General features: G+C 41.9%; 1 non-coding gene across 1 annotated transcript; it reads right to left on the reverse strand.

Annotated features, from left to right (window-relative positions):
- Window positions 1-6851: 6851 nt before the first annotated feature.
- On the reverse strand, window positions 6852-6958 carry LOC122062288. The gene has a single exon (XR_006134907.1). It is a non-coding gene; the product is annotated as a small nucleolar RNA R71 (small nucleolar RNA).
- Between the last annotated feature and the right edge of the window lie 5025 nt (window positions 6959-11983).

Raw genomic sequence — 11983 nt, forward strand, 5'->3', positions numbered from 1 at the left:
CGCTGGGACTGGCTATTTTTGAAAAGATTACAGGGACACTCAAACAGAGGTTCAGTTGGGAAAGGCTATTTTTAGGCTTGGGATGAGGTGGCACTCTAATAGAGCTTCCACTGGGGATAGGCTAAGGGAGTGCTAGGCTGAGGTAGCACTTCGACAGAGCTTCCGCTAAGAATGGCTATTCCTGGAAAGATTCTAGGGACACTTGGACAAAGGTTCAACTAGGAAAGGCTATTTTTGAAAAAAAAAAATGGGCTGACCTAAATATGGATTGAAGAACTCCAAAGTCTCGAAGAACACTTTGAAGATCCAAATAGAGTTTCAGATCTTAACAAAAATCTCTTCGTAAACCCGAAGAACCTCAAAAAGTAGGGGTTCTATCTCAAGAACACTCAAGGGAGGTGGCTCAAGAACATACTATTTTTGGCTAAAAACTGGATCTAACTAAGAATTTGGATTGATGATCTTCAAGATCCTAAAGAACACTTTGAAGATCCGAATGAGTTTTTGGATCTTGATGAAGATTTCTTTGAAGATCAGAAGAAAATCAAGAGGGGGAAGGGGAGGAAAATTTCACTCTGAAAGGGGATTCAGGTGTTTGTTGGTGTGTTTTTTCTAAGGGAGAGGGGGATTATTTATAGTTTTTTTTTAGCCAAGAGGGAGGGAGGAAATCCCTTTATCCAGTGGACGAAAGGTGTGCCTAAAGTAAAGAGATAGGATTTTTGTCCAATGAGTAAAAAGGGGGGTTGAAGGCAAAAATGGGTGGGGAGGGCTTTTGTCCAGTGGGTAAATAGGGGTTTTCAGAAAAAATGGGAGGAGAGAAATTTTAGCTTGGAAAAGATAATTTTCCAAAAAGTGGGAGGAGAGAGAATGCTTGGAAAAGGAAGTTGTTGAAAAAGCAGGAAGAGAGAGAAAGTTTTATCGAAAAAAAGTAGTTTTCAAAAGAGCGAGAGGAGAGAGAAAAGAAAAAAAGGTAGTTTTTAAAAAAGCAAAAAGAGAGAAAATTTTGCCAGAAAAGGCAGTTTTTGCTTTTAAAAGAGAGAAAATTTTAGTTTTCGAAAAAGCAAGAGGATAAAGAAAATTTTGCTAGAAAAGGTAGTTTTCAGAAAAGCGAGAAGAGAAAGAAAAGTTTACCTGGGTGTGGGTGATGTCACAAGTGCACGAATGAATGGGTGTGTGGGCCATGTGTGCATGGTGTGCGGGCATCATGTGCACTGTGTGCGGGCTAGGTGTGCATGGTGTGCGTGAACAATGTTCATGGTGTGTGGCAGGGCCACGCACAGTGTGCCACGGTGCCTCTCATAGTGTGTGGCAAGGCCAAGCATAGCGTGCAGTGGACCAGTGCACAGTGTCCAGCAGACCAGCACACAGTGTGCAATGGACTCGCACACAGTGTGCAGCAGGCCCACGCACAGCATACGGTAGGCCTGTGCATAGGTGTCCTGCCAGGCTAGGCTTGGCTGAGCTGGCTGGCTTGGCTGTGCTGGCTAGCTTGGCTGGGCTGGCTAGTTGGGTGGCCGGCCGGGCCAGTGTGCGCGATATACGCACGAAAAAACGTGATTTCCTTGAATGATTTTCGGAGATCTGTCGGTCTAATTTTGGCGTATCATATATCATCAAAATCATATTTTTGAGCACTATCCATCTGTATGGTCATCTTGACCGGATTCCTTCATATATGAAAAGTCAAAATTGGACCCCTTCCCTCCCGCACAGGGATTTCTAGGGTTTCAGAGCTGGGAGTGTTTCGGGGTTATCTGGGTAGGTAGGGGATGAAATTAAGGGTGTTTGGGTTTGGTGAGGGATTTTTTTAGGTTTCTAGCGGGATTGTTTGCGCTTGAGGCATATGTGCTGGAAGGCGCGACATGCGTGGGACAAAACTTGATTTTCTGGGAATGATTGCCAAAGATCCGTTGGTCTGATTTTGGCGTATCATATATCATCAGAATCACATTTTTGAGCACTATTCATATGTTTGGTCATCTTGACCAGATTCCTTCATATATAAAAAGTCAAAATTAGACCTTCCTCTCTCCCGCATGGGGATTTCTAGGGTCTTGGGTAGGGGAATGTTTCCATCAACATCTCTATCAGTCGGAAGTCAGAAGTCGCGTCCAATATCCATATTTTATTATAGCCAGAGGAGGGTGGCAAAATTGGGTGTCTACACCTGCAGAAGATGTTAGTACATGAAAAATGTTCTTCCTAGGCTGGACTTCCATCTGCCAGTCTTAGGGTTTTGGTCTATGAGATCGGACCACTCATAACCATCTCAAAGGGATTGGGCCACCTGGGGCCGGGTTAACGACATTGGGCCACTTGGGGCCAGATAAGTGTGATTGGGCCACCTAGGGCCGGTTCAATGAAATTGGGCCACCTGGGGCGGGGTAAATGTAATTGGGCCACTTAGGGCCAGGTAAATGCAATTGGCCCACCTAGGGTCAGGTCAATGAAATTGGGCCATCTGAGGCGGGGTCTATGAAATTAGTCCACCTGGGGCTGGGTCAATGAAATTTTACCTCCTAGGGCCTGATAAATGCAATTGGGCCTCCTGGGGCTGGGTCAATGAACTTAGGCCTTCTGGGGCCCGATAATTGATATGAGGCCACCTGGGACCAGGTAAATGCAATTTCTTCTCTTCTTGATTTTCCCTTTATTCTTGTTTCTTGGCTCTTTAATTTGGAATGTTGCCTTTTAATCTTGAATTTTGACCAATAAAATTTTGACCTTCACTTTCCTCTTTTTCATATGATATAATTTCCACCTACTACATGAATTTCTACCTTTCCTATGAATTTTTACTTCCTATGTAATATAATTTGCAACTACCACCAAAATAATTTTGAATTTGGTATTTGGTAGTAAGAAACTTTGGTTTGCACTTGGATTTGGAATCTCAAATTTTTTTTTTTTGGAAGATGAATTTTTTCCTATAAAATGGTTCCTCTTCCTTGTCCATTCCTCATTCTAACTTTTCTGGGTGAAGTGAGTGGGTTTCGAGTTTCTGGAGCCCTCAGGTTTTTCTTAAAGTTCTCCTTCTTGTTCTTGAAGTTCTTCATCTTGTTCTTGAAGATCTTCATATTACTCTTGAAGATCTTGAAGATCTTCATCTTGTTCTTGAGGGAGGAGTTATTTGGAGAATTTGATATTCTTATGGGCTTTTGTGCAAATTGAGAAACATTCTAGGGTTTTTTGTAAATTGAGAAACTTTCTGGGGTTTCTTGTAATTTTAAAAAATATGGCTAAAAGGAGAAATAGAAAGAATTTGGGAGAAGTCCAACTTGAGAGTTGCAGTAGTTCTTCCCATAGGCCAATTGGTACTCCGGGCAGACTTTTCGCAATAGTCGGAATCACATCTGCAACTCCATATGGGGTTCTTGGGTAAGTCTTTACATTGTACTCATTATTTTGATTATCTTTTATTTTTGTTTTGTTTTTCTCTCTTTGTTTTATTATCTTTTATGTTGTTTTTACTTTTTGTTATTTTTTCGTTCTTTATTTCCATTAGCATGAGGGGAGGGAACCACCTACCTTAGCATTGTATGGCCATCCGAACATGGTTCAGTCATGGCATAGGATGCTTCCTGGTAGAGTGAAGGAGATGGTTGATGCATCCTACCTGTGTCAGCTAGCCCTTGTATAGACCCAAAAGTTCAATCTCGCACTGGTGAGGCCCTGATGGATTGGTGGTGGCCGAGTACTTATTCTTTTCATGTTCTTATTGGTGAGATCATCATCACCCCCCCTATGCTTCTATGCATTGACAGGCATTCCATTTGGGGGTAGATCCATGACCCTACCCAGGATTTCGACGGTTGAGGAGTTCACAGACCTAACTGGCATTACCATTGCTACCGGCTAGATATACATCCGCCTAGGGGAGATTAGTGCCAGATGGTGGAAAGTCGGCCTGGGGGAGAACCCAGGCAATGTCTTTGGTGGCCCATTCTTTCTTACTGTTTGTTGTGGTCAGTGTCTCTTCAGTGATCTCCGAGGGGGAGTAGATATCTGCCTGGTGTTCTTCCTCTGAGATCTTCGTGTAGTAGACTCTTGGGACTGGGATGGGGCTGCCTATGCATATCTCCTGTGGTCCTTAGATCTGCTGTCATATGGAGACAGGGCCCTCAAGGGGGCAGGCTACATTATTCAGGTAACCTTCCTTCTTGTACCCATTTCCATTCATTCATTTAGATTGTACTTTCTTACTTTAATCTCTTGGAATAGCCCTGGTGCTTTGAGAACTTGGAGACCATAGCTCCTTGATGAGTACATTTACATGTGAAATCTAGGGTAGTAAAACATGCATTTTACATATTTAGAATGGAGCTACCTTAGGTTTTACTCTCTTTTTGTAGGTTTTATATTTTCAAGGCCTTAAGGACAATCGGACACTATATCTCTAATTTTACACATAAAGAGGTCTTGCTTCTTTTCATGGTTGCGAAGAGGGAAAAATTCCAAGCAAGCTTGATGTGTTCAATTAAAAATACCACATCCGTTTGATCATCCACACAAATGACTATTCTTTTCGGGCTAGAAAAAGAATAATGGATCAGAACTGAACCGAGATACAGAACCAGCCCATCTACAGTTGTCCCAGGGGTATAAGGAATATTTCAAATTCCAACAAGGATCGATGGACCACACCCTTAAGTGATTGAAGATTCTTTCTTAGTAATAACAACTACCTAGCGTAGTTGGTGAGTTGTGGTGTGCAAAAATAAAGAGAAAATAAAGAGAAAAAAATAAGAAAGAAAAAGACAAGGGCATGGATGGAATTTTCCATTAAAATAGAATATTATCCAAATCAAAGCAAGAAAAATCAGAAAGGGGGTTTCTTGTGCAAAAAGTGACAGAAATGAGGAAATAAAAGAGAAAAATAGAAAAAAGGGGAGAAAAAAATAGGAAAGAAAAAAAAAAAAAAGGGAAAAAGGAAGAAAAATAGTTGGAGATTCCCTACTTCTAACTTGGACATCCTCCTCTACTCCCTCCCTATTCCTTATAAAAGGGAGTCCACAAAACCCTAATGGGTGGTCCCTGTCTTCCTCTCTAATTCTCTTCTTAGGTTTTTTTTTAAGTTTCTCTTTCTCTTTTCTCTAGTTTTCTCTTTTTCTAGCTCTAGTTCTAGGTTTTTGCTTTAAACACTTTTGTAAGTTCTTTTTATTAAATTAATGCAAGCACTTTTATTTTTGATTCAGTCTCTTATTTTTATTGTTTAAGCAATTGAAGTTGTAATTTTCAAGTTTTAGTTCTAGGCTTAGTTCTAGGTGACAAGAACAAGCTATGGAGCATGTATTTCAAGTTCGATTTTTCTCTTCAGATTTGTTTTCTCTATTACTAGAAATTTTGGATTTGGTTTATTCCAGATATGATTTTTAGTACTGGTAGTATCTCAAATCGATCAAGTTTTCAGTTCAAGGATTAAAGTTCAAGTAAGTAGGCTCCATCAGTAGTCTTCTCTCCCCCCTCTCATTCCCTCTTCTTGCTACCCCTTTATTCTTGAAGTAGGATTTAAATATCAATTTTTACTTTGATGCTTTCCCTTTCTCCCATAGTCCTTGGCCAGATGCATGTGTTGGTTTTGCCCCTCTCTAGCTATGGAACCATCCTTTTATTTTGATTATTTACTTTTCAGCCCTTCGCCTAAAGCCAAGTAGAAAAGCCCTTGTAAGAGTACTCTCTGGTCAAGTAGGGAAGCTCATATTATTTATGGTGCATCCCTCGGGCTAAGTAGAGATACCTACTTATGTGCCTCTCTCTGGCTTTTTTCCCTTTTATTTTATTTATTTACTTTTCAATACTTTTATTTTCATTTATTTTCTTTTTAATTATGTAGTTTGAGTATTTAAATTTCTAGATGTGAATGGTTAGGTCGCTTTTAGATGCACTTGTGTTAGGTCTATAGTTAAAATTAGATCACCATAATGAATCTGTTTCGCATTACTAGAAGAAGATACCTACTTGTGTTTGACCCGTCAGCTACACTGATCCGTATGCTTGCGTTACTTTTAAATCTCAAATAAGTTTTTGGTGTCATTGCTGGGGAGACAGTTCTATGTTATTTTTCACTTTCTTTTGGTAAATCGGAGTGCTTTGCTTGCTTTGTTTTTTTTTTTTTCTTTTTTTTCTTCTATTGAATTCCTGAGAAGAACAATTTACAATAGTAGTTGTATCGGTGGAGGTCGTCATGCCTTATAGTATGATAAAGACCAGTTTTGCCTTATAGCAGTACCTCAGGAATTGACCTGAGCAACCCCGAATCCCTGCCAGTAAGCTCCCAAAAAACCAAAAAAAATAAATAAATAAAAAGTTTTTCTTTCCATTCATTTGTGTTTGTCTTACTCTAGTTGTGGGTAGTTTTTCTGTTGCATGAGTGTTAGGTGGGTACGTAATACTAAGAATCAGTTAGAAAGAAGAAATCCAAGAAGTAGTGAACCTATACATTTGCTCTCTTTAAAACCTTTCAATATGGGAGACCAGCAACATAACCCTCCACCTAAATCTCTGAAAGATAGGTTCTACCCTGCTAGAATAGCCCAACCGTCCTGCATAATTCTACCACAAGCGTAAGGCAATAATTTTGAGCTCAAATCTTAATACATCAGTATATTGCCCCACTTCCATGGGCAGAGCTCTCAGGATGCAAACCTATTTCTAAGGGAATTTGAAGAGGTATGTGTTCTAAGTAAGATTCAGCAACTTTTTGATGATGTTGTTAAGCTTAGGTTCATCACTTTTACATTAAAGGACCAAGCTAAGAAGTGGTTGTATGGGTTACCCACCAATTCCATAACCACATGGGAGAAATTCATAGTTGCCTTCCTCAAGAACTTTTCCCAACTCACAAGACCAATAAGCTTAGAAGTGATATCCTTCAGTTTAGGCAAAAGCCTAGTGAGCCATTTTCTAAACTTATGGAGAGATTCAAGCATCTACTCCAAGAATGCCCTCACCATGGCCTACACTTATGACATTTATGTCAAATAATTTATATGGGTATTGATTACCGAACTAAACAAATGATGGAGTCAATATGTCCTGAGGGATTCACATCCTTTATAGATGAAGGAAAGGCATAGGAATTCTTACTTGACTTAGCTGACAAAACTCATGAGTGGGAATCAACCCAAGAGAGTGAAAGAATCATAGGAGGAAAAGGATATTTTGAGGATGGGATAGTGGCTAAGGAACCTATTTGGATAGCCTAATCAAGAGGATTGAGGTGGACGGACAATCAGGTGATCAGGCCTCGGCGCCATCCTCTGGGGACCACTGCTCATTCTCTTTTGAATGATCTCACTGAGGTATGCCATGTTTTCCACTGAAATTCCTTCTATCTCATGTTGTACTTACTTTTATTTGGATTTACAGGTCACCTGGAGACCATTCCATTGCCACGTATTTTCATATTCTGAAGGATTCGCATTGGCTAAACACTTATCCGAGAATTGAGTCCTTTTTCGAGGCATTTGGGGCCATGTCTGGTATTGGGAGAGAGAGTGGTACCCCAGTGGTCAAAAATCGAGTCATGCCCCTCTCCCGATCTTCCTCCACCCACTATGCACTACCCAGAGATTATCTCAGCAGACAAGATGAAGCGTTTGGCTGACGGAGTATGGGATGACTCACTTCTTGATCAGGATAGGGACTACAGAGCCTTCTTGGAGGAGGAGACAGTATGCATCCCTCTCGATCATGATGGTCTAGTGGTATGTTGCCCTTCCTTGAATATTTCCTTCAAATTCTTTCTTGTTTTGATCTTGACTAATGTTCTTTCAAGGGAGATTGTGACATGTAGATCCTTCTACTGTTCGATCGCATGCCAGTGCTGTTGATCCTTCATAAGCGAGACCCTCTACCAGTGCAGGTGGGTCTCTCAGAGTTACTAAATGCCCTTCCATGGTTTCCCTGCTTGGAACTATCCTAATGCGGTCAACCCCAGTCTCCCTCATCTTCTGGAGTAGAAGATGCTTTCCTCGGGCTGCCCATTCCTTATAAATATTTAAGTATTTGATCATCCTTCCATTAAATCTTGAATTCCTTTGGCTGATATGCTCTTTCTCAGTTGTCTCTAGAGATCAATTCTGAGATTAGGAGGATGCATCATGGCCTATGCGAGACAATTGTTGCCAAGGTATTTCATATTTTTCCCCTTTTTTCTTTTTTCCTTCTTCTTTCATTATTCTTCTTCTTTATCCTTTCCTATATTCCTTAAGATGGGAGGATTGCCGCCTTGGAGAGGAAAGTTGGTTCAAATGAGTGGGAAATTACACGGTAGGATGCACTGATTCAGGTCATGACCCAGAGGCTAGAGCAGGCAGGACTAGCATCATCGGATTCCCCGATACTCCATGAGGACGATTCAGAGTATGGCTCAGATGATGACTTTTGACCCATAGGGATTTGTTCCTGTATGTCTTGTAAACACAAACACATGTTTATTTTCCGTTTTCTTTTTCCCTCCCCCTTGTTTGTTCATCCTTTTATTTTAGCATCTTATAAATGAAAACTGATCTTTTGTAGAAAGAAGAACTTTTTTTTTTTCTGTTTACAATGTTTAGGCATAATCAATTTCATAACTCAAGTCATAATTAGAATAATCGAGATAACACAAGAATCCAAATACTTTCTCATTCCATTACCAAGTGAATTACATGAAAAAGGGAACAATCTTCCTACCACAGATGGGATAGGTGAGTAACAAAGTGGGGAGACAATTCTTGTGGTGGGTGAAAATTCACTAGCTTCTCTGGGTCTGTCACCTCGAGCCCATATTGTCGGCTGATGTACATAGGCAAATAAAAGGATGTGTGAGTCAATCCCATTAACCTGATGTAAGCACCCAATTTTTTCACCCTTCTCTAGCTATGATGAAATATGGATCTTGGGCACGACTTCCAGGCTTCTGACTGACAGAGATGCTGATAGAGAAATTTCCCTATCGAAAACCCTAGAAATCCCTGTATGGGAAAGAGAAAGGTCTAATTTTGACTTTTTATATATGAAGAAATATGGTCAAGATGACCATACAACTAAATAGTGCTCGAAAATATGATTCCAACGATATATGATATGCTAAAATCGGAACGACGAATCCCCCATAATCATCACCGAAAAAACCTGTAATCGCATGGATGCAGCGTGCACTGGATGAAAGGGCTAGCTCGCGCGTGTGCTGACTACCTTCGGTTGCTTCCCATGGCAGTGGTGTGTGGCTGCAGCATATAGACATATGCACACAGCGCATGCACACATGCACAGGCACACATGCACACATGCACATGCCCACATGCATGCAGCCATGCCCAGCCCCAAGGCCACGCACACACCCCTGCTGACCTTAAGCCTACTGGCCTGTGCCCCCGTGGGCATAGACCAGAGCCCCTATGGCACTAGCTTGCGCCCTCGCAGGCACAGGTCTATGGCCTTGCAACCCTATAGCCCATTCTGCCCTTGGTCCTACTGGCCTGCTCACCCGCGGGCACAGACCACCGCCCCTGCAGGCATAGACTAGCACCTCCGTGGGCACAGACCAGCACCCCTATTGGCATAGGCCCGCAGCCTTGCCAACCTTGCTGCCCACTGCTGCCCACTACTACCCAGACCTGCTACCCACTGCCGCCCACTATTGTCCAGCCCAGCTGCCCACTGCTGCCTAGCCCTGCTGCCCATTGTCATCCACTGCTGCCCTCCCCTGCCCATTGTTGCCCACCGCTGCTACCCATTGTTGCCTATGCATGCACACACCCGCTACCCATGCCCGCATCACCTTGGTCATTACCCGCACTACCTGCCTAAACTAACCATACCTCGGGCCCTTCGGCCTAAACCTATGCATAAACATCAGCGCCTGGGATTGGTGTTGCTCTCTCCTCCCGTTTTTCTAAAAATTACCTTTTTTTAGCTAAAATTTCTCTTTGCTCCCGTTTTTTTTTTTGAATTACCTTTTTTCAGCTAAAATTTCTCTTTCCTCCTGTTTTTCCAAAAATCACCTTTTTCTGGCTAAAATTTTTCTCTCCTCCCATTTTTTCAAAAACCCCCTTTTCCCCACCGGACAAAAGCCCTCCCCACCCATTTTTGCCTTCAAGCCCCCCTTTACCCACTAGACAAAAATCCTACCTCTTCACTTTAGGCAAGAACCCCCCTTCCATCCATTGCATGAAGGGATTCCCCCTCTCCTGTTTAGCAGGAAAAAACTATAAATACCCCCTCCTTTAGAAAAAATAGACCAAGACACCAGAATCCCCCTTCCTTCTTTCATAGTGAAATTTTCCTCTCCTCCCCCTCTTGATTTTCTTCTGATCTTCGAAGCGATCTTCGTCAAGATCCAAAAACTGATTCAGATCTTCGAACTGTTCTTCGGGATCTTGAAGAATTTCAATCCAAATTCTTAGTTAGATCCTAGTTTTTAGTCAAAAATAGTATGTTCTTGAACCACCTCCCTTGAGTGTTCTTGAGTGTTTTTTAGTGTTCTTGAGATAGAAACCCCCCTTTTTAAGGTTCTTCGGGTCTATGAAGAGATCTGTTAAGATCTGAAACTCTGTTCGGATCATCAAAGATTTCTTCGGGACTTTGAAGTTCTTCAATCCATTTTTAGGTCAGCCCTTTTCTTTTCAGAAATAGCCATTCCTAGCCGAACCCCTGTCCAAGTGTCCCTGGAATCTTTCCAAAAATAGCCATTCTCAGTAGAAGCTCTGTCGAGGTGCCACCACATCCCAAGCCTGGAAATAGCCTCCCCTAGCCGAAGCTCTGTCCGAATCCAAATTCAAAAATAGTCTTCCCTAGCCGAAGCTCTATCCAAATCTAAATCTGAAAGCAACCATTCCTAGCCAGAACTCTATCCGAATATCATCACAATCAGTATCTCTCAAGAAAGGAAGTTAGAAATTAAGATCATCTTCCTCTGAGCCAGGAGAACATGAAAAATACTCCAAACCGGTACTAGTCAGGGCCCACCCCTATTGACCCAAAAAAGGGGTTAAGTTTAGGTATAATTTCCCAACCATCTCATCATAATGGAGACTTTATACATGCCTTGTTCTAGACTATATAGTAGTTTGAATTCAATTAATGTATATATGTGTGATAAATTGGCCATACATATGGAATAGTAATAATTATGGAAAATATTTGTTCTCAAGCATCTAGCAAGAAGACCGGTTGAACCGGGAAAATTAGGTGTTTAACACCTTCCCAACTCTGTAACTTGACACTTACCCTAAATCTCTAGACCAGACCAAATTTTGGGCCCTTCTCTCAGGATTCGGACCCACCCCTCGAGTCCTAGGCCCATAACCCTTGGTGGTGACTCTAAACCCCATTTGTATGATCCTGATCCCCGAATTAGACCATCATCGAAACCCCCATCTCAAATGATGAATTTTACACTCTTACAAAATAGGCCTTTATGTATCACCAAGCGGCAATACGGTGGTGTGGGGCCCACAAGCAAAGCACACCACGACACGAACCCCTCCCCTCACATAAAAGTGAATAAAAAGAGAGGAGAGGGGACGGGGGGATGCATAGTCCACTTCTCTGGCCGTGACCCTCACAGTGGCGACTCCACTGGGGATAAATGTCAAGCTTCCAATATTAGATGCTACCTTTAAATCTAAGAACATTTTCCACCACATTTGTTTGAAAACATGTTTGGCTAACCCTATGTTTGCAGTTGTATTCACTAACTGCATCATGCATAATGCTCGAAGTGAAATCACTTGGCAAGGGACTCCCTATCATGCCCGCACCCTCAGGGAGGTTAGTGCATGTCATGGAGATTATTTTGAGGGATACCCTCTTTCTGTACAAGAATGAAAGTTATTGTCAAACGGTGAGGATGTTGTATTTGTGCTAGCACCCTCGAGGAGGTTCGTGCACTTTATAAGATTCTGAGATTGAATACATCATCAAGCAGTGAGGATGTCTGTATTTGTGTCAGTACCCTCGGAGAGGTCCGAGCACTTTATAGCATTCTGAGATCTAA

The sequence above is a fragment of the Macadamia integrifolia genome, chromosome 14, assembly GCF_013358625.1.
Source record: "Macadamia integrifolia cultivar HAES 741 chromosome 14, SCU_Mint_v3, whole genome shotgun sequence".
Lineage (NCBI taxonomy): Eukaryota > Viridiplantae > Streptophyta > Magnoliopsida > Proteales > Proteaceae > Macadamia > Macadamia integrifolia.